This window comes from Pseudophryne corroboree, chromosome 4 (assembly GCF_028390025.1).
Source record: "Pseudophryne corroboree isolate aPseCor3 chromosome 4, aPseCor3.hap2, whole genome shotgun sequence".
Classification (NCBI taxonomy): Eukaryota; Metazoa; Chordata; class Amphibia; order Anura; family Myobatrachidae; genus Pseudophryne; species Pseudophryne corroboree.
Window position 1 is genome coordinate 27,115,410 of NC_086447.1, and position 21,137 is coordinate 27,136,546.

Genomic DNA, 21,137 nt, shown 5'->3' on the forward strand with positions numbered 1-21,137 from the left:
TTTGGCATTTCAACCAAAAATCCCTTGTTTTAAAATTCTAAATATAACAGCATATTTCTGCCCAGTTTCGAACTGGGGACCTTTTGTGTTTTAGGCGCATGTGATAACCACTACAATACAGAAACTGACTTTTGAAGATCTCATCACTATCGAGTCGGGAAGTACCATTGGCAAACCGTTTTCTTAGAAATTTTTTTCTAAACTTATTTTTCTATTTTCTAATAATTTCTATGCTATTTTTTCCACTTTGCATTTCAAGAGGACACATTCACTTATTAATAGTTCTGATCATTGTATTTAATAAAAAAATCTATTTTTAATGTATTTCTGACCAATTTTGAAGGGGGACCTTATGCATATTGGGTAAATGTGAATAACTCTACACTACAGGTATTTCATGAATGCAACACCATCCAATATGCATGGTAGAAGGGAAATTGACTTTTGATATTCTGCAATATGATTTTTTTGCTTGCTTTTTCATTGAGCAATGCAACAGTAGATAGTTATCAAAATATAAATTATTGAATTCAAAGTGTTTAGGTAACAAAATATGTTTCTGCCCAATTTCGAACTGGGGACCTTTCGCGTGTGAGGCGAACGTGATAACCACTACACTACAGAAACTACATGGAAACAGACTCTCCCGCCATCCAATAAAAAATGATCTTTGACATACATTATGGCATTCTGAAATAAACTTTTTATCTGATTGTATTTTTATTGAGCATTTTACCCAAAAATTCATTGTTTTAAAATTCTAAAGCTAAAAGATAGTTTCTGCCCAGTTTCGAACTGGGGACCTTTCGCGTGTTAGGCGAACGTGTTAACCACTACACTACAGAAACTGACTCTCGTGGTCCCCATCACTATCTAGTCTGGAAGTACAAATGACACATGCTTTTCTTAGAAATATAATTTTTTCTAAACTTTTTTTCCTATTTTCTAATAATTTTGACGCTATTTTTCCACTTTGCATTTCAAGAGGACACATTCACTTATTATCAATTCTGATCATTGTATTTACTACAAAAATATTTTTTAATGTATTTCTGACCAATTTTGAAGGGGGACCTTATGCATATTGGGTAAATGTGAATAACTCTACACTACAGGTATTTCATGAATGCAACACCATCCAATATGCATGGTAGAAAGGAAATTGACTTTTGATATTCTGTAATATGATTGTTGCTTGCTTTTTCATTGAGCAATGCAACAGTATATAGTTATCAAAATATAAATTATTGAATTCAAAGTGTTTAGGTAACAAAATATGCTTCTGCCCAGTTTCAAACTGGGGACCTTTCGCGTGTGAGGCGAACGTGATAACCACTACACTACAGAAACTACATGGAAACAGCATCTCCCGCCATCCAATAAAAAATGATCTTTGACATACATTATGGCATTCTGAAATAAACTTTTTATATGATTGCATTTTTATTTGGCATTTCAACCAAAAATCCCTTGTTTTAAAATTCTAAAGATAACAGCATATTTCTGCCCAGTTTCGAACTGGGGACCTTTTGTGTTTTAGGCGAATGTGATAACCACTACAATACAGAAACTGACTTTTGAAGATCTCATCACTATCGAGTCGGGAAGTACCATTGGCAAACCGTTTTCTTAGAATTTTTTTTTCTAAACTTATTTTTCTATTTTCTAATAATTTCTATGCTATTTTTTCCACTTTGCATTTCAAGAGGACACATTCACTTATTAATAGTTCTGATCATTGTATTTAATAAAAAAATCTATTTTTAATGTATTTCTGACCAATTTTGAAGGGGAACCTTATGCATATTGGCTAAATGTGAATAATACTACACTACAGGTACCTCATGAATGCAACACCATCCAATATGCATGGTAGAAGGGAAATTGACTTTTGATATTCTGCAATATGATTTTTTTGCTTGCTTTTTCATTGAGCAATGCAACAGTATATAGTTATCAAAATATAAATTATTGAATTCAAAGTGTTTAGGTAACAAAATATGTTTCTGCCAATTTCGAACTGGGGACCTTTCACATGTGAGGCAAACATGAAATCACTACACTACAGATACTACATGAAAAAGTTGCGACCGCCATCCAATAAAAAAAGATCTTTGACATTCAGTATGGCATGCTAAAATAAACTTTTTATCTGATTGTATTTTTATTGAGCATTTTACCCAAAAATTCATTGTTTTAAAATTCTAAAGCTAAAAGATTGTTTCTGCCCAGTATCGAACTGGGGACCTTTCGCGTGTTAGGTGAACGTGATAACCACTACACTACAGAAACTGACTCTCGTGGATCCCATCACTATCTAGTCTGGAAGTACAAATGACACATGCTATTCTTAGAAATATAATTTTTTCTAAACTTTTTTTCCTATTTTCTAATAATTTTGACGCTATTTTTCCACTTTGCATTTCAAGAGGACACATTCACTTATTATCAATTCTGATCATTGTATTTACTAAAAAAATCTTTTTTAATGTATTTCTGACCAATTTTGAAGGGGGACCTTATGCATATTGGGTAAATGTGAATAACTCTACACTACAGGTATTTGATGAATGCAACACCATCCAATATGCATGGTAGAAGGGAAATTGACTTTTGATATTCTGCAATATTATTTTTTTGCTTGCTTTTTCATTGAGCAATGCAACAGTAGATAGTTATCAAAATATAAATTATTGAATTCAAAGTGTTTAGGTAACAAAATATGTTTCTGCCCAGTTTCGAACTGGGGAGCTTTCGCGTGTGAGGCAAACATGAAATCACTACGCTACATATACTACATGAAAAATTTGCGACCATCATCCAATAAGAAATGATCTTTGACATTCAGTATGGCATGCTAAAATAAACTTTTTATCTGATTGTATTTTTATTGAGCATTTTACCCAAAAATTCATTGTTTTAAAATTCTAAAGCTAAAAGATAGTTTCTGCCCAGTTTCGAACTGGGGACCTTTCGCGTGTTAGGCAAACGTGATAACCACTACACTACAGAAACTGACTCTTGTGGATCCTGTCACTATCTAGTCTGGAAGTACAAATGACACATGCTTTTCTTAGAAATATAATTTTTTCTAAACTTTTTTTCCCTATTTTCTAATAATTTTGACGCTATTTTTCCTCTTTGCATTTCAAGAGGACACATTCACTTATTATCAATTCTGATCATTGTATTTACTAAAAAATCTTTTTTTAATGTATTTTTAACCAATTTTGAAGGGGGACCTTATACATATTGGGTAAATGTGAATAACTCTACACTACAGGTATTTCATGAATGCAACACCATCCAATATGCATGGTAGAAGGGAAATTGACTTTTGATATTCTGCAATATGATTTTTTTGCTTACTTTTTCATTGAGCAATGCAACAGTAGATAGTTATCAAAATATAAATTATTGAATTCAAAGTGTTTAGGTAACAAAATATGTTTCTGCCCTGTTTCGAACTGGGGACCTTTCGCGTGTGAGGCGAACATGAAATCACTACGCTACAGATACTACATGAAAAATTTGCGACCATCATCCAATAAGAAATGATCTTTGACATTCAGTATGGCATGCTAAAATAAACTTTTTATCTGATTGTATTTTTATTGAGCATTTTACCCAAAAATTCATTGTTTTAAAATTCTAAAGCTAAAAGATTGTTTCTGCCCAGTTTCGAACTGGGGATCTTTCGCGTGTTAGGTGAACGTGATAACCACTACACTACAGAAACTGAATCTCGTAGATCCTATCACTATCTAGTCTGGAAGTACAAATGACACATGCTTTTCTTAGACATATAATTTTTTCTAAACTTTTTTTCCTATTTTCTAATAATTTTGACGCTATTTTTCCACTTTGCATTTCAAGAGGACACATTCACTTATTATCAATTCTGATCATTGTATTTACTAAAAAATCTTTTTTTAATGTATTTTTGACCAATTTTGAAGGGGAACCTTATGCATATTGGCTAAATGTGAATAATACTACACTACAGGTACTTCATGATTGCAACACTATCCAATATGCATGGTAGACGGGAAATTGACTTTTGATATTCTGCAATATGATTTTTTGCTTGCTTTTTCATTGAGCAATGCAACAGTATATAGTTACCAAAATATAAATTATTGAATTCAAAGTGTTTAGGTAACAAAATATGTTTCTTCCAATTTCGAACTGGGGACCTTTCGCGTGTGAGGCAAACATGAAATCACTACGCTACAGATACTACATGAAAAATTTGCGACCATCATCCAATAAGAAATGATCTTTGACATTCAGTCTGGCATGCTAAAATAAACTTTTTATCTGATTGTATTTTTATTGAGCATTTTACCCAAAAATTCATTGTTTTAAAATTCTAAAGCTAAAAGATTGTTTCTGCCCAGTTTCGAACTGGGGATCTTTCGCGTGTTAGGTGAACGTGATAACCACTACACTACAGAAACTGAATCTCATAGATCCTATCACTATCTAGTCTGGAAGTACAAATGACACATGCTTTTCTTAGACATATAATTTTTTCTAAACTTTTTTTCCTATTTTCTAATAATTTTGACGCTATTTTTCCACTTTGCATTTCAAGAGGACACATTCACTTATTATCAATTCTGATCATTGTATTTACTAAAAAAATATTTTTTTAATGTATTTCTGACCAATTTTGAAGGGGGACCTTATGCATATTGGGTAAATGTGAATAACTCTACACTACAGGTATTTCATGAATGCAACACCATCCAATATGCATGGTAGAAGGGAAATTGACTTTTGATATTCTGCAATATGATTTTTTTGCTTGCTTTTTCATTGAGCAATGCAACAGTAGATAGTTATCAAAATATTAATTATTGAATTCAAAGTGTTTAGGTAACAAAATATGTTTCTGCCCAGTTTCGAACTGGGGACCTTTCGCGTGTGAGGCGAACGTGATAACCACTACACTACAGAAACTACATGGAAACAGACTCTCCCGCCATCCAATAAAAAATGATCTTTGACATACATTATGGCATTCTGAAATAAACTTTTTATCTGATTGTATTTTTATTGAGCATTTTACCCAAAAATTCATTGTTTTAAAATTCTAAAGCTAAAAGATTGTTTCTGCCCAGTTTCGAACTGGTGACCTTTCGCGTGTGAGGCGAACGTGTTAACCACTACACTACAGAAACTGACTCTCGTGGTCCCCATCACTATCTAGTCTGGAAGTACAAATGACACATGCTTTTCTTAGAAATATAATTTTTTCTAAACTTTTTTTCCTATTTTCTAATAATTTTGACGCTATTTTTCCACTTTGCATTTCAAGAGGACACATTCACTTATTATCAATTCTGATCATTGTATTTACTACAAAAATATTTTTTTAATGTATTTCTGACCAATTTTGAAGGGGGACCTTATGCATATTGGGTAAATGTGAATAACTCTACACTACAGGTATTTCATGAATGCAACACCATCCAATATGCATGGTAGAAAGGAAATTGACTTTTGATATTCTGCAATATGATTGTTGCTTGCTTTTTCATTGAGCAATGCAACAGTATATAGTTATCAAAATATAAATTATTGAATTCAAAGTGTTTAGGTAACAAAATATGCTTCTGCCCAGTTTCAAACTGGGGACCTTTCGCGTGTGAGGCGAACGTGATAACCACTACACTACAGAAACTACATGGAAACAGCATCTCCCGCCATCCAATAAAAAATGATCTTTGACATACATTATGGCATTCTGAAATAAACTTTTTATATGATTGCATTTTTATTTGGCATTTCAACCAAAAATCCCTTGTTTTAAAATTCTAAAGATAACAGCATATTTCTGCCCAGTTTCGAACTGGGGACCTTTTGTGTTTTAGGCGAATGTGATAACCACTACAATACAGAAACTGACTTTTGAAGATCTCATCACTATCGAGTCGGGAAGTACCATTGGCAAACCGTTTTCTTAGAATTTTTTTTTCTAAACTTATTTTTCTATTTTCTAATAATTTCTATGCTATTTTTTCCACTTTGCATTTCAAGAGGACACATTCACTTATTAATAGTTCTGATCATTGTATTTAATAAAAAAATCTATTTTTAATGTATTTCTGACCAATTTTGAAGGGGAACCTTATGCATATTGGCTAAATGTGAATAATACTACACTACAGGTACCTCATGAATGCAACACCATCCAATATGCATGGTAGAAGGGAAATTGACTTTTGATATTCTGCAATATGATTTTTTTGCTTGCTTTTTCATTGATCAATGCAACAGTATATAGTTATCAAAATATAAATTATTGAATTCAAAGTGTTTAGGTAACAAAATATGTTTCTGCCAATTTCGAACTGGGGACCTTTCACATGTGAGGCAAACATGAAATCACTACACTACAGATACTACATGAAAAAGTTGCGACCGCCATCCAATAAAAAAAGATCTTTGACATTCAGTATGGCATGCTAAAATAAACTTTTTATCTGATTGTATTTTTATTGAGCATTTTACCCAAAAATTCATTGTTTTAAAATTCTAAAGCTAAAAGATTGTTTCTGCCCAGTATCGAACTGGGGACCTTTCGCGTGTTAGGCGAATGTGATAACCACTACACTACAGAAACTGACTCTTGTGGATCCCATCACTATCTAGTCTGGAAGTACAAATGACACATGCTATTCTTAGAAATATAATTTTTTCTAAATTTTTTTTCCTATTTTCTAATAATTTTGACGCTATTTTTCCACTTTGCATTTCAAGAGGACACATTCACTTATTATCAATTCTGATCATTGTATTTACTAAAAAAATCTTTTTTAATGTATTTCTGACCAATTTTGAAGGGGGACCTTATGCATATTGGGTAAATGTGAATAACTCTACACTACAGGTATTTGATGAATGCAACACCATCCAATATGCATGGTAGAAGGGAAATTGACTTTTGATATTCTGCAATATTATTTTTTTGCTTGCTTTTTCATTGAGCAATGCAACAGTAGATAGTTATCAAAATATAAATTATTGAATTCAAAGTGTTTAGGTAACAAAATATGTTTCTGCCCAGTTTCGAACTGGGGAGCTTTCGCGTGTGAGGCAAACATGAAATCACTACGCTACATATACTACATGAAAAATTTGCGACCATCATCCAATAAGAAATGATCTTTGACATTCAGTATGGCATGCTAAAATAAACTTTTTATCTGATTGTATTTTTATTGAGCATTTTACCCAAAAATTCATTGTTTTAAAATTCTAAAGCTAAAAGATAGTTTCTGCCCAGTTTCGAACTGGGGACCTTTCGCGTGTTAGGCGAACGTGATAACCACTACACTACAGAAACTGACTGTTGTGGATCCTATCACTATCTAGTCTGGAAGTACAAATGACACATGCTTTTCTTAGAAATATAATTTTTTCTAAACTTTTTTTCCCTATTTTCTAATAATTTTGACGCTATTTTTCCACTTTGCATTTCAAGAGGACACATTCACTTATTATCAATTCTGATCATTGTATTTACTATAAAATCTTTTTTTAATGTATTTTTGACCAATTTTGAAGGGGAACCTTATGCATATTGGCTAAATGTGAATAATACTACACTACAGGTACTTCATGATTGCAACACTATCCAATATGCATGGTAGACGGGAAATTGACTTTTGATATTCTGCAATATGATTTTTTGCTTGCTTTTTCATTGAGCAATGCAACAGTATATAGTTACCAAAATATAAATTATTGAATTCAAAGTGTTTAGGTAACAAAATATGTTTCTTCCAATTTCGAACTGGGGACCTTTCGCGTGTGAGGCGAACATGAAATCACTACGCTACAGATACTACATGAAAAATTTGCGACCATCATCCAATAAGAAATGATCTTTGACATTCAGTATGGCATGCTAAAATAAACTTTTTATCTGATTGTATTTTTATTGAGCATTTTACCCAAAAATTCATTGTTTTAAAATTCTAAAGCTAAAAGATTGTTTCTGCCCAGTTTCGAACTGGGGATCTTTCGCGTGTTAGGTGAACGTGATAACCACTACACTACAGAAACTGAATCTCGTAGATCCTATCACTATATAGTCTGGAAGTACAAATGACACATGCTTTTCTTAGACATATAATTTTTTCTAAACTTTTTTTCCTATTTTCTAATAATTTTGACGCTATTTTTCCACTTTGCATTTCAAGAGGACACATTCACTTATTATCAATTCTGATCATTGTATTTACTAAAAATTCTTTTTTTAATGTATTTTTGACCAATTTTGAAGGGGAACCTTATGCATATTGGCTAAATGTGAATAATACTACACTACAGGTACTTCATGATTGCAACACTATCCAATATGCATGGTAGACGGGAAATTGACTTTTGATATTCTGCAATATGATTTTTTGCTTGCTTTTTCATTGAGCAATGCAACAGTATATAGTTACCAAAATATAAATTATTGAATTCAAAGTGTTTAGGTAACAAAATATGTTTCTTCCAATTTCGAACTGGGGACCTTTCGCGTGTGAGGCAAACATGAAATCACTACGCTACAGATACTACATGAAAAATTTGCGACCATCATCCAATAAGAAATGATCTTTGACATTCAGTCTGGCATGCTAAAATAAACTTTTTATCTGATTGTATTTTTATTGAGCATTTTACCCAAAAATTCATTGTTTTAAAATTCTAAAGCTAAAAGATTGTTTCTGCCCAGTTTCGAACTGGGGATCTTTCGCGTGTTAGGTGAACGTGATAACCACTACACTACAGAAACTGAATCTCGTAGATCCTATCACTATATAGTCTGGAAGTACAAATGACACATGCTTTTCTTAGACATATAATTTTTTCTAAACTTTTTTTCCTATTTTCTAATAATTTTGACGCTATTTTTCCACTTTGCATTTCAAGAGGACACATTCACTTATTATCAATTCTGATCATTGTATTTACTATAAAATCTTTTTTTAATGTATTTTTGACCAATTTTGAAGGGGAACCTTATGCATATTGGCTAAATGTGAATAATACTACACTACAGGTACTTCATGATTGCAACACTATCCAATATGCATGGTAGACGGGAAATTGACTTTTGATATTCTGCAATATGATTTTTTGCTTGCTTTTTCATTGAGCAATGCAACAGTATATAGTTACCAAAATATAAATTATTGAATTCAAAGTGTTTAGGTAACAAAATATGTTTCTTCCAATTTCGAACTGGGGACCTTTCGCGTGTGAGGCAAACATGAAATCACTACGCTACAGATACTACATGAAAAATTTGCGACCATCATCCAATAAGAAATGATCTTTGACATTCAGTCTGGCATGCTAAAATAAACTTTTTATCTGATTGTATTTTTATTGAGCATTTTACCCAAAAATTCATTGTTTTAAAATTCTAAAGCTAAAAGATTGTTTCTGCCCAGTTTCGAACTGGGGATCTTTCGCGTGTTAGGTGAACGTGATAATCACTACACTACAGAAACTGACTCTCGTGGTCCCCATCACTATCTAGTCTGGAAGTACAAATGACACATGCTTTTCTTAGAAATATAATTTTTTCTAAACTTTTTTTCCTATTTTCTAATAATTTTGACGCTATTTTTCCACTTTGCATTTCAAGAGGACACATTCACTTATTATCAATTCTGATCATTGTATTTACTAAAAAAATATTTTTTTAATGTATTTCTGACCAATTTTGAAGGGGGACCTTATGCATATTGGGTAAATGTGAATAACTCTACACTACAGGTATTTCATGAATGCAACACCATCCAATATGCATGGTAGAAGGGAAACTGACTTTTGATATTCTGCAATATGATTTTTTTGCTTGCTTTTTCATTGAGCAATGCAACAGTAGATAGTTATCAAAATATAAATTATTGAATTCAAAGTGTTTAGGTAACAAAATATGTTTCTGCCCAGTTTCGAACTGGGGACCTTTCGCGCGTGAGGCGAACGTGATAACCACTACACTACAGAAACTACATGGAAACAGACTCTCCCGCCATCCAATAAAAAATGATCTTTGACATACATTATGGCATTCTGAAATAAACTTTTTATATGATTGCATTTTTATTTGGCATTTCAACCAAAAATCCCTTGTTTTAAAATTCTAAAGATAACAGCATATTTCTGCCCAGTTTCGAACTGGGGACCTTTTGTGTTTTAGGCGCATGTGATAACCACTACAATACAGAAACTGACTTTTGAAGATCTCATCACTATCGAGTCGGGAAGTACCATTGGCAAACCGTTTTCTTAGAATTTTTTTTCTAAACTTATTTTTCTATTTTCTAATAATTTCTATGCTATTTTTTCCACTTTGCATTTCAAGAGGACACATTCACTTATTAATAGTTCTGATCATTGTATTTAATAAAAAAATCTATTTTTAATGTATTTCTGACCAATTTTGAAGGGGGACCTTATGCATATTGGGTAAATGTGAATAACTCTACACTACAGGTATTTCATGAATGCAACACCATCCAATATGCATGGTAGAAGGGAAATTGACTTTTGATATTCTGCAATATGATTTTTTTGCTTGCTTTTTCATTGAGCAATGCAACAGTAGATAGTTATCAAAATATAAATTATTGAATTCAAAGTGTTTAGGTAACAAAATATGTTTCTGCCAATTTCGAACTGGGGACCTTTCACATGTGAGGCAAACATGAAATCACTACACTACAGATACTACATGAAAAATTTGCGACCACCATCCAATAAAAAAATTATCTTTGACATTCAGTATGGCATGCTAAAATAAACTTTTTATCTGATTGTATTTTTATTGAGCATTTTACCCAAAAATTCATTGTTTTAAAATTCTAAAGCTAAAATATTGTTTCTGCCCAGTTTCGAACTGGTGACCTTTCGCGTGTGAGGCGAACGTGTTAACCACTACACTACAGAAACTGACTCTCGTGGTTCCCATCACTATCTAGTCTGGAAGTACAAATGACACATGCTTTTCTTAGAAATATAATTTTTTCTAAACTTTTTTTCCTATTTTCTAATAATTTTGACGCTATTTTTCCACTTTGCATTTCAAGAGGACACATTCACTTATTATCAATTCTGATCATTGTATTTACTACAAAAATATTTTTTTAATGTATTTCTGACCAATTTTGAAGGGGGACCTTATGCATATTGGGTAAATGTGAATAACTCTACACTACAGGTATTTCATGAATGCAACACCATCCAATATGCATGGTAGAAAGGAAATTGACTTTTGATATTCTGCAATATGATTGTTGCTTGCTTTTTCATTGAGCAATGCAACAGTATATAGTTATCAAAATATAAATTATTGAATTCAAAGTGTTTAGGTAACAAAATATGCTTCTGCCCAGTTTCAAACTGGGGACCTTTCGCGTGTGAGGCGAACGTGATAACCACTACACTACAGAAACTACATGGAAACAGACTCTCCCGCCATCCAATAAAAAATGATCTTTGACATACATTATGGCATTCTGAAATAAACTTTTTATATGATTGCATTTTTATTTGGCATTTCAACCAAAAATCCCTTGTTTTAAAATTCTAAAGATAACAGCATATTTCTGCCCCGTTTCGAACTGGGGACCTTTTGTGTTTTAGGCGAATGTGATAACCACTACAATACAGAAACTGACTTTTGAAGATCTCATCACTATCGAGTCGGGAAGTACCATTGGCAAACCGTTTTCTTAGAATTTTTTTTTCTAAACTTATTTTTCTATTTTCTAATAATTTCTATGCTATTTTTTCCACTTTGCATTTCAAGAGGACACATTCACTTATTAATAGTTCTGATCATTGTATTTAATAAAAAAATCTATTTTTAATGTATTTCTGACCAATTTTGAAGGGGGACCTTATGCATATTGGGTAAATGTGAATAACTCTACACTACAGGTATTTCATGAATGCAACACCATCCAATATGCATGGTAGAAGGGAAATTGACTTTTGATATTCTGCAATATGATTTTTTTGCTTGCTTTTTCATTGAGCAATGCAACAGTAGATAGTTATCAAAATATAAATTATTGAATTCAAAGTGTTTAGGTAACAAAATATGTTTCTGCCCAGTTTCGAACTGGGGACCTTTCGCGTGTGAGGCGAACGTGATAACCACTACACTACAGAAACTACATGGAAACAGACTCTCCCGCCATCCAATAAAAAATGATCTTTGACATACATTATGGCATTCTGAAATAAACTTTTTATATGATTGCATTTTTATTTGGCATTTCAACCAAAAATCCCTTGTTTTAAAATTGTAAAGATAACAGCATATTTCTGCCCAGTTTCGAACTGGGGACCTTTTGTGTTTTAGGCGAATGTGATAACCACTACAATACAGAAACTGACTTTTGAAGATCTCATCACTATCGAGTCGGGAAGTACCATTGGCAAACCGTTTTCTTAGATTTTTTTTTTTAAACTTATTTTTCTATTTTCTAATAATTTCTATGCTATTTTTTCCACTTTGCATTTCAAGAGGACACATTCACTTATTAATAGTTCTGATCATTGTATTTAATAAAAAAATCTATTTTTAATGTATTTCTGACCAATTTTGAAGGGGAACCTTATGCATATTGGCTAAATGTGAATAATACTACACTACAGGTACCTCATGAATGCAACACCATCCAATATGCATGGTAGAAGGGAAATTGACTTTTGATATTCTGCAATATGATTTTTTTGCTTGCTTTTTCATTGAGCAATGCAACAGTATATAGTTATCAAATTATAAATTATTGAATTCAAAGTGTTTAGGTAACAAAATATGTTTCTGCCAATTTCGAACTGGGGACCTTTCACATGTGAGGCAAACATGAAATCACTACACTACAGATACTACATGAAAAATTTGCGACCACCATCCAATAAAAAAATGATCTTTGACATTCAGTATGGCATGCTAAAATAAACTTTTTATCTGATTGTATTTTTATTGAGCATTTTACCCAAAAATTCATTGTTTTAAAATTCTAAAGCTAAAAGATTGTTTCCGCCCAGTTTCGAACTGGTGACCTTTCGCGTGTGAGGCGAACGTGTTAACCACTACACTACAGAAACTGACTCTCGTGGTCCCCATCACTATCTAGTCTGGAAGTACAAATGACACATGCTTTTCTTAGAAATATAATTTTTTCTAAACTTTTTTTCCTATTTTCTAATAATTTTGACGCTATTTTTCCACTTTGCATTTCAAGAGGACACATTCACTTATTATCAATTCTGATCATTGTATTTACTACAAAAATATTTTTTTAATGTATTTCTGACCAATTTTGAAGGGGGACCTTATGCATATTGGGTAAATGTGAATAACTCTACACTACAGGTATTTCATGAATGCAACACCATCCAATATGCATGGTAGAAAGGAAATTGACTTTTGATATTCTGCAATATGATTGTTGCTTGCTTTTTCATTGAGCAATGCAACAGTATATAGTTATCAAAATATAAATTATTGAATTCAAAGTGTTTAGGTAACAAAATATGCTTCTGCCCAGTTTCAAACTGGGGACCTTTCGCGTGTGAGGCGAACATGATAACCACTACACTACAGAAACTACATGGAAACAGCATCTCCTGCCATCCAATAAAAAATGATCTTTGACATACATTATGGCATTCTGAAATAAACTTTTTATATGATTGCATTTTTATTTGACATTTCAACCAAAAATCCCTTGTTTTAAAATTCTAAAGATAACAGCATATTTCTGCCCAGTTTCGAACTGGGGACCTTTTGTGTTTTAGGCGAATGTGATAACCACTACAATACAGAAACTGACTTTTGAAGATCTCATCACTATCGAGTCGGGAAGTACCATTGGCAAACCGTTTTCTTAGAAATTTTTTTTCTAAACTTATTTTTCTATTTTCTAATAATTTCTATGCTATTTTTTCCACTTTGCATTTCAAGAGGACACATTCACTTATTAATAGTTCTGATCATTGTATTTAATAAAAAAAATCTATTTTTAATGTATTTCTGACCAATTTTGAAGGGGAACCTTATGCATATTGGCTAAATGTGAATAATACTACACTACAGGTACCTCATGAATGCAACACCATCCAATATGCATGGTAGAAGGGAAATTGACTTTTGATATTCTGCAATATGATTTTTTTGCTTGCTTTTTCATTGAGCAATGCAACAGTATATAGTTATCAAAATATAAATTATTGAATTCAAAGTGTTTAGGTAACCAAATATGTTTCTGCCAATTTCGAACTGGGGACCTTTCACATGTGAGGCAAACATGAAATCACTACACTACAGATAATACATGAAAAAGTTGCGACCGCCATCCAATAAAAAAAGATCTTTGACATTTAGTATGGCATGCTAAAATAAACTTTTTATCTGATTGTATTTTTATTGAGCATTTTACCCAAAAATTCATTGTTTTAAAATTCTAAAGCTAAAAGATTGTTTCTGCCCAGTATCGAACTGGGGACCTTTCGCGTGTTAGGCGAACGTGATACCACTACACTACAGAAACTGACTCTCATGGATCCCATCACTATCTAGTCTGGAAGTACAAATGACACATGCTATTCTTAGAAATATAATTTTTTCTAAACTTTTTTTCCTATTTTCTAATAATTTTGACGCTATTTTTCCACTTTGCATTTCAAGAGGACACATTCACTTATTATCAATTCTGATCATTGTATTTACTAAAAAAAATCTTTTTTAATGTATTTCTGACCAATTTTGAAGGGGGACCTTATGCATATTGGGTAAATGTGAATAACTCTACACTACAGGTATTTCATGAATGCAACACCATCCAATATGCATGGTAGAAGGGAAATTGACTTTTGATATTCTGCAATATGATTTTTTTGCTTGCTTTTTCATTGAGCAATGCAACAGTAGATAGTTATCAAAATATAAATTATTGAATTCAAAGTGATTAGGTAACAAAATCTGTTTCTGCCCAGTTTCGAACTGGGGACCTTTCGCGTGTGAGGCAAACGTGATAACCACTACACTACAGAAACTACATGGAAACAGCATCTCCCGCCATCCAATAAAAAATGATCTTTGACATACATTATGGCATTCTGAAATAAACTTTTTATATGATTGCATTTTTATTTGGCATTTCAACCAAAAATCCCTTGTTTTAAAATTCTAAAGATAACAGCATATTTTTGCCCAGTTTCGAACTGGGGACCTTTTGTGTTTTAGGCGCATGTGATAACCACTACAATACAGAAACTAACTTTTGAAGATCTCATCACTATGGAGTCGGGAAGTACCATTGGCAAACCGTTTTCTTAGAATTTTTTTTTCTAAACTTATTTTTCTATTTTCTAATAATTTCTATGCTATTTTTTTCACTTTGCATTTCAAGAGGACACATTCACTTATTAATAGTTCTGATCATTGTATTTAAAAAAAAATCTTTTTTTAATGTATTTCTGACCAATTTTGAAGGGGAACCTTATGCATATTGGCTAAATGTGAATAATACTACACTACAGGTACTTCATGATTGCAACACTATCCAATATGCATGGTAGACGGGAAATTGACTTTTTATATTCTGCAATATGATTTTTTTGCTTGCTTTTTCATTGAGCAATGCAACAGTATATAGTTATCAAAATATAAATTATTGAATTCAAAGTGTTTAGGTAACAAAATATGTTTCTGCCCATTTCGAACTGGGGACCTTTCACATGTGAGGCAAACATGAAATCACTACACTACAGATACTACATGAAAAATTTGCGACCATCATCCAATAAAAAATGATCTTTGACATTCAGTATGGCATGCTAAAATAAACTTTTTTTCTGATTGTATTTTTATTGAGCATTTTACCCAAAAATTCATTGTTTTAAAATTCTAAAGCTAAATGATTGTTTCTGCCCAGTATCGAACTGGGGACCTTTCGCGTGTTAGGCGAACGTGATAACCACTACACTACAGAAACTGACTCTCATGGATCCCATCACTATCTAGTCTGGAAGTACAAATGACACATGCTATTCTTAGAAATATAATTTTTTCTAAACTTTTTTTCCTATTTTCTAATAATTTTGACGCTATTTTTCCACTTTGCATTTCAAGAGGACACATTCACTTATTATCAATTCTGATCTTTGTATTTACTAAAAAAAATATTTTTTTAATGTATTTCTGACCAATTTTGAAGGGGGACCTTATGCATATTGGGTAAATGTGAATAACTCTACACTACAGGTATTTCATGAATGCAACACCATCCAATATGCATGGTAGAAGGGAAATTGACTTTTGATATTCTGCAATATGATTTTTTTGCTTGCTTTTTCATTGAGCAATGCAACAGTAGATAGTTATCAAAATATAAATTATTGAATTCAAAGTGTTTAGGTAACAAAATACGTTTCTGCCCAGTTTCGAACTGGGGACCTTTCGCGTGTGAGGCGAACGTGATAACCACTACACTACAGAAACTACATGGAAACAGCATCTCCCGCCATCCAATAAAAAATGATCTTTGACATACATTATGGCATTCTGAAATAAACTTTTTATATGATTGCATTTTTATTTGGCATTTCAACCAAAAATCCCTTGTTTTAAAATTCTAAAGATAACAGCATATTTCTGCCCAGTTTCGAACTGGGGACCTTTTGTGTTTTAGGCGAATGTGATAACCACTACAATACAGAAACTGACTTTTGAAGATCTCATCACTATCGAGTCGGGAAGTACCATTGGCAAACCGTTTTCTTAGAATTTTTTTTTCTAAACTTATTTTTCTATTTTCTAATAATTTCTATGCTATTTTTTCCACTTTGCATTTCAAGAGGACACATTCACTTATTAATAGTTCTGATCATTGTATTTAATACAAAAATCTATTTTTAATGTATTTCTGACCAATTTTGAAGGGGAACCTTATGCATATTGGCTAAATGTGAATAATACTACACTACAGGTACCTCATGAATGCAACACCATCCAATATGCATGGTAGAAGGGAAATTGACTTTTGATATTCTGCAATATGATTTTTTTGCTTGCTTTTTCATTGAGCAATGCAACAGTATATAGTTATCAAAATATAAATTATTGAATTCAAAGTGTTTAGGTAACAAAATATGTTTCTGCCAATTTCGAACTGGGGACCTTTCACATGTGAGGCAAACATGAAATCACTACACTACAGATACTACATGAAAAAGTAGCGACCGCCATCCAATAAAAAATGATCTTTGACATTCAGTATGGCATGCTAAAATAAACTTTTTATCTGATTGTATTTTTATTGAGCATTTTACCCAAAAATTCATTGTTTTAAAATTCTAAAGCTAAAAGATTGTTTCTGCCCAGTATCGAACTGGGGACTTTTCACGTGTTAGGCAAACGTGATAACCACTACACTACAGAAACTGACTCTCGTAGATCCCATCACTATCTAGTCTGGAAGTACAAATGACACATGCTATTCTTAGAAATATAATTTTTTCTAAACTTTTTTTCCTATTTTCTAATAATTTTGACGCTATTTTTCCACTTTGCATTTCAAGAGGACACATTCACTTATTATCAATTCTGATCATTGTATTTACTAAAAAAATCTTTTTTTAATGTATTTCTGACCAATTTTGAAGGGGGACCTTATGCATATTGGGTAAATGTGAATAACTCTACACTACAGGTATTTCATGAATGCAACACCATCCAATATGCATGGTAGAAAGGAAATTGACTTTTGATATTCTGCAATATGATTGTTGCTTGCTTTTTCATTGAGCAATGCAACAGTATATAGTTATCAAAATATAAATTATTGAATTCAAAGTGTTTAGGTAACAAAATATGCTTCTGCCCAGTTTCAAACTGGGGACCTTTCGCGTGTGAGGCGAACGTGATAACCACTACACTACAGAAACTACATGGAAACAGACTCTCCCGCCATCCAATAAAAAATGATCTTTGACATACATTATGGCATTCTGAAATAAACTTTTTATATGAATGCATTTTTATTTGGCATTTCAACCATAAATCCCTTGTTTTAAAATTCTAAAGATAACAGCATATTTTTGCCCAGTTTCGAACTGGGGACCTTTTGTGTTTTAGGCGAATGTGATAACCACTACAATACAGAAACTGACTTTTGAAGATCTCATCACTATCGAGTCGGGAAGTACCATTGGCAAATCGTTTTCTTAGAATTTTTTTTTCTAAACTTATTTTTCTATTTTCTAATAATTTCTATGCTATTTTTTCCACTTTGCATTTCAAGAGGACACATTCACTTATTAATAGTTCTGATCATTGTATTTAATAAAAAAATCTATTTTTAATGTATTTCTGACCAATTTTGAAGGGGAACCTTATGCATATTGGCTAAATGTGAATAATACTACACTACAGGTACCTCATGAATGCAACACCATCCAATATGCATGGTAGAAGGGAAATTGACTTTTGATATTCTGCAATATGATTTTTTTGCTTGCTTTTTCATTGAGCAATGCAACAGTAAATAGTTATCAAAATATAAATTATTGAATTCAAAGTGTTTAGGTAACAAAATATGTTTCTGCCAATTTCGAACTGGGGACCTTTCACATGTGAGGCAAACATGAAATCACTACACTACAGATACTACATGAAAAAGTTGCGACCGCCATCCAATAAAAAATGATCTTTGACATTCAGTATGGCATGCTAAAATAAACTTTTTATCTGATTGTATTTTTATTGAGCATTTTACCCAAAAATTCATTGTTTTAAAATTCTAAAGCTAAAAGATTGTTTCTGCCCAGTATCGAACTGGGGACCTTTCGCGTGTTAGGCGAACGTGATAACCACTACACTACAGAAACTGACTCTCGTGGATCCCATCACTATCTAGTCTGGAAGTACAAATGACACATGCTATTCTTAGAAATATAATTTTTTCTAAACTTTTTTTCCTATTTTCTAATAATTTTGACGCTATTTTTCCACTTTGCATTTCAAGAGGACACATTCACTTATTATCAATTCTGATCATTGTATTTACTAAAAAATCTTTTTTTAATGTATTTCTGACCAATTTTGAAGGGGGACCTTATGCATATTGGGTAAATGTGAATAACTCTACACTACAGGTATTTCACGAATGCAACACCATCCAATATGCATGGTAGAAGGGAAATTGACTTTTGATATTCTGCAATATGATTTTTTTGCTTGCTTTTTCATTGAGCAATGCAACAGTAGATAGTTATCAAAATATAAATTATTGAATTCAAAGTGTTTAGGTAACAAAATCTGCTTCTGCCCAGTTTCGAACTGGGGACCTTTCGCGTGTGAGGCAAACGTGATAACCACTACACTACAGAAACTACATGGAAACAGCGTCTCCCGCCATCCAATAAAAAATGATCTTTGACATACATTATGGCATTCTGAAATAAACTTTTTATATGATTGCATTTTTATTTGGCATTTCAACTAAAAATCCCTTGTTTTAAAATTCTAAAGATAACAGCATATTTTTGCCCAGTTTCGAACTGGGGACCTTTTGTGTTTTAGGCGCATGTGATAACCACTACAATACAGAAACTGACTTTTGAAGATCTCATCACTATGGAGTCGGGAAGTACCATTGGCAAACCGTTTTCTTAGAAATTTTTTTTCTAAACTTATTTTTCTATTTTCTAATAATTTCTATGCTATTTTTTTTCACTTTGCATTTCAAGAGGACACATTCACTTATTAATAGTTCTGATCATTGTATTTTAAAAAAAAATCTATTTTTAATGTATTTCTGACCAATTTTGAAGGGGAACCTTATGCATATTGGCTAAATGTGAATAATACTACACTACTGGTACTTCATGATTGCAACACTATCCAATATGCATGGTAGACGGGAAATTGACTTTTGATATTCTGCAATATGATTTTTTTGCTTGCTTTTTCATTGAGCAATGCAACAGTATATAGTTATCAAAATATAAATTATTGAATTCAAAGTGTTTAGGTAACAAAATATGTTTCTGCCAATTTCGAACTGGGGACCTTTCACATGTGAGGCAAACATGAAATCACTACACTACAGATACTACATGAAAAATTTGCGACCACCATCCAATAAAATGTGATCTTTGACATTCAGTATGGCATGCTAAAATAAACTTTTTATCTGATTGTATTTTTATTGAGCATTTTACCCAAAATTCATTGTTTTAAAATTCTAAAGCTAAAAGATTGTTTTTGCCCAGTATCGAACTGGGGACCTTTCGCGTGTTAGGCGAACGTGATAACCACTACACTACAGAAACTGACTCTCATGGATCCCATCACTATCTAGTCTGGAAGTACAAATGACACATGCTATTCTTAGAAATATAATTTTTTCTAAACTTTTTTTCCTATTTTCTAATAATTTTGACGCTATTTTTCCACTTTGCATTTCAAGAGGACACATTCACTTATTATCAATTCTGATCTTTGTATTTACTAAAAAAAATATTTTTTTAATGTATTTCTGACCAATTTTGAAGGGGGACCTTATGCATATTGGGTAAATGTGAATAACTCTACACTACAGGTATTTCATGAATGCAACACCATCCAATATGCATGGTAGAAGGGAAATTGACTTTTGATATTCTGCAATATGATTTTTTTGCTTGCTTTTTCATTGAGCAATGCAACAGTAGATAGTTATCAAAATATAAATTATTGAATTCAAAGTGTTTAGGTAACAAAATATGTTTCTGCCCAGTTTCAAACTGGGGACCTTTCGCGTGTGAGGCGAACGTGATAACCACTACACTACAGGAATTACATGGAAACAGAATCTACCGCCATCCAGTAAAAAATTATCTTTGACATACATTATGGCATTCTGAAATAAACTTTTTATAAGATTGCATTTTTATTTGGCATTTCAACCAAAAATCCCTTGTTTTAAAATTCTAAAGATAACAGCATATTTCTGCCCAGTTTCGAACTGGGGACCTTTTGTGTTTTAGGCGAATGTGATAACCACTACAATACAGAAACTGCCTTTTGAAGATCTCATCACTATCGAGTCGGGAAGTACCATTGG

The 21,137-nt window shown here is 32.3% G+C and overlaps 31 non-coding genes across 31 annotated transcripts; all 31 read right to left on the minus strand.

Moving 5' to 3' along the window:
- Positions 1–554: 554 nt before the first annotated feature.
- TRNAV-CAC (transfer RNA valine (anticodon CAC)) lies at positions 555–627 on the minus strand. The gene has a single exon. It is a non-coding gene; the product is annotated as a tRNA-Val (tRNA).
- Positions 628–775: 148 nt separating this feature from the next.
- TRNAV-AAC (transfer RNA valine (anticodon AAC)) lies at positions 776–848 on the minus strand. The gene has a single exon. It is a non-coding gene; the product is annotated as a tRNA-Val (tRNA).
- A 429-nt stretch (positions 849–1,277) lies between these two features.
- On the minus strand, positions 1,278–1,350 carry TRNAV-CAC (transfer RNA valine (anticodon CAC)). The gene has a single exon. It is a non-coding gene; the product is annotated as a tRNA-Val (tRNA).
- Positions 1,351–2,219: 869 nt separating this feature from the next.
- TRNAV-AAC (transfer RNA valine (anticodon AAC)) lies at positions 2,220–2,292 on the minus strand. Its single transcript has one exon. It is a non-coding gene; the product is annotated as a tRNA-Val (tRNA).
- Positions 2,293–2,942: 650 nt separating this feature from the next.
- TRNAV-AAC (transfer RNA valine (anticodon AAC)) lies at positions 2,943–3,015 on the minus strand. Its single transcript has one exon. It is a non-coding gene; the product is annotated as a tRNA-Val (tRNA).
- Positions 3,016–3,666: 651 nt separating this feature from the next.
- TRNAV-AAC (transfer RNA valine (anticodon AAC)) lies at positions 3,667–3,739 on the minus strand. The gene has a single exon. It is a non-coding gene; the product is annotated as a tRNA-Val (tRNA).
- Positions 3,740–4,387: 648 nt separating this feature from the next.
- On the minus strand, positions 4,388–4,460 carry TRNAV-AAC (transfer RNA valine (anticodon AAC)). Its single transcript has one exon. It is a non-coding gene; the product is annotated as a tRNA-Val (tRNA).
- A 432-nt stretch (positions 4,461–4,892) lies between these two features.
- On the minus strand, positions 4,893–4,965 carry TRNAV-CAC (transfer RNA valine (anticodon CAC)). The gene has a single exon. It is a non-coding gene; the product is annotated as a tRNA-Val (tRNA).
- Positions 4,966–5,113: 148 nt separating this feature from the next.
- Positions 5,114–5,186, minus strand: TRNAV-CAC (transfer RNA valine (anticodon CAC)). Its single transcript has one exon. It is a non-coding gene; the product is annotated as a tRNA-Val (tRNA).
- A 430-nt stretch (positions 5,187–5,616) lies between these two features.
- TRNAV-CAC (transfer RNA valine (anticodon CAC)) lies at positions 5,617–5,689 on the minus strand. The gene has a single exon. It is a non-coding gene; the product is annotated as a tRNA-Val (tRNA).
- Positions 5,690–6,558: 869 nt separating this feature from the next.
- On the minus strand, positions 6,559–6,631 carry TRNAV-AAC (transfer RNA valine (anticodon AAC)). The gene has a single exon. It is a non-coding gene; the product is annotated as a tRNA-Val (tRNA).
- Positions 6,632–7,281: 650 nt separating this feature from the next.
- On the minus strand, positions 7,282–7,354 carry TRNAV-AAC (transfer RNA valine (anticodon AAC)). The gene has a single exon. It is a non-coding gene; the product is annotated as a tRNA-Val (tRNA).
- A 649-nt stretch (positions 7,355–8,003) lies between these two features.
- TRNAV-AAC (transfer RNA valine (anticodon AAC)) lies at positions 8,004–8,076 on the minus strand. The gene has a single exon. It is a non-coding gene; the product is annotated as a tRNA-Val (tRNA).
- Positions 8,077–8,724: 648 nt separating this feature from the next.
- On the minus strand, positions 8,725–8,797 carry TRNAV-AAC (transfer RNA valine (anticodon AAC)). Its single transcript has one exon. It is a non-coding gene; the product is annotated as a tRNA-Val (tRNA).
- Positions 8,798–9,445: 648 nt separating this feature from the next.
- Positions 9,446–9,518, minus strand: TRNAV-AAC (transfer RNA valine (anticodon AAC)). The gene has a single exon. It is a non-coding gene; the product is annotated as a tRNA-Val (tRNA).
- A 432-nt stretch (positions 9,519–9,950) lies between these two features.
- On the minus strand, positions 9,951–10,023 carry TRNAV-CAC (transfer RNA valine (anticodon CAC)). The gene has a single exon. It is a non-coding gene; the product is annotated as a tRNA-Val (tRNA).
- An 869-nt stretch (positions 10,024–10,892) lies between these two features.
- On the minus strand, positions 10,893–10,965 carry TRNAV-CAC (transfer RNA valine (anticodon CAC)). The gene has a single exon. It is a non-coding gene; the product is annotated as a tRNA-Val (tRNA).
- A 430-nt stretch (positions 10,966–11,395) lies between these two features.
- TRNAV-CAC (transfer RNA valine (anticodon CAC)) lies at positions 11,396–11,468 on the minus strand. Its single transcript has one exon. It is a non-coding gene; the product is annotated as a tRNA-Val (tRNA).
- A 651-nt stretch (positions 11,469–12,119) lies between these two features.
- Positions 12,120–12,192, minus strand: TRNAV-CAC (transfer RNA valine (anticodon CAC)). The gene has a single exon. It is a non-coding gene; the product is annotated as a tRNA-Val (tRNA).
- Positions 12,193–13,061: 869 nt separating this feature from the next.
- On the minus strand, positions 13,062–13,134 carry TRNAV-CAC (transfer RNA valine (anticodon CAC)). Its single transcript has one exon. It is a non-coding gene; the product is annotated as a tRNA-Val (tRNA).
- Positions 13,135–13,564: 430 nt separating this feature from the next.
- Positions 13,565–13,637, minus strand: TRNAV-CAC (transfer RNA valine (anticodon CAC)). Its single transcript has one exon. It is a non-coding gene; the product is annotated as a tRNA-Val (tRNA).
- An 870-nt stretch (positions 13,638–14,507) lies between these two features.
- TRNAV-AAC (transfer RNA valine (anticodon AAC)) lies at positions 14,508–14,579 on the minus strand. Its single transcript has one exon. It is a non-coding gene; the product is annotated as a tRNA-Val (tRNA).
- A 432-nt stretch (positions 14,580–15,011) lies between these two features.
- Positions 15,012–15,084, minus strand: TRNAV-CAC (transfer RNA valine (anticodon CAC)). The gene has a single exon. It is a non-coding gene; the product is annotated as a tRNA-Val (tRNA).
- Positions 15,085–15,952: 868 nt separating this feature from the next.
- Positions 15,953–16,025, minus strand: TRNAV-AAC (transfer RNA valine (anticodon AAC)). Its single transcript has one exon. It is a non-coding gene; the product is annotated as a tRNA-Val (tRNA).
- A 433-nt stretch (positions 16,026–16,458) lies between these two features.
- On the minus strand, positions 16,459–16,531 carry TRNAV-CAC (transfer RNA valine (anticodon CAC)). The gene has a single exon. It is a non-coding gene; the product is annotated as a tRNA-Val (tRNA).
- An 869-nt stretch (positions 16,532–17,400) lies between these two features.
- TRNAV-AAC (transfer RNA valine (anticodon AAC)) lies at positions 17,401–17,473 on the minus strand. Its single transcript has one exon. It is a non-coding gene; the product is annotated as a tRNA-Val (tRNA).
- A 430-nt stretch (positions 17,474–17,903) lies between these two features.
- TRNAV-CAC (transfer RNA valine (anticodon CAC)) lies at positions 17,904–17,976 on the minus strand. Its single transcript has one exon. It is a non-coding gene; the product is annotated as a tRNA-Val (tRNA).
- Positions 17,977–18,845: 869 nt separating this feature from the next.
- On the minus strand, positions 18,846–18,918 carry TRNAV-AAC (transfer RNA valine (anticodon AAC)). The gene has a single exon. It is a non-coding gene; the product is annotated as a tRNA-Val (tRNA).
- A 431-nt stretch (positions 18,919–19,349) lies between these two features.
- On the minus strand, positions 19,350–19,422 carry TRNAV-CAC (transfer RNA valine (anticodon CAC)). The gene has a single exon. It is a non-coding gene; the product is annotated as a tRNA-Val (tRNA).
- Positions 19,423–20,291: 869 nt separating this feature from the next.
- TRNAV-AAC (transfer RNA valine (anticodon AAC)) lies at positions 20,292–20,364 on the minus strand. The gene has a single exon. It is a non-coding gene; the product is annotated as a tRNA-Val (tRNA).
- Positions 20,365–20,797: 433 nt separating this feature from the next.
- On the minus strand, positions 20,798–20,870 carry TRNAV-CAC (transfer RNA valine (anticodon CAC)). The gene has a single exon. It is a non-coding gene; the product is annotated as a tRNA-Val (tRNA).
- Positions 20,871–21,137: the final 267 nt, after the last annotated feature.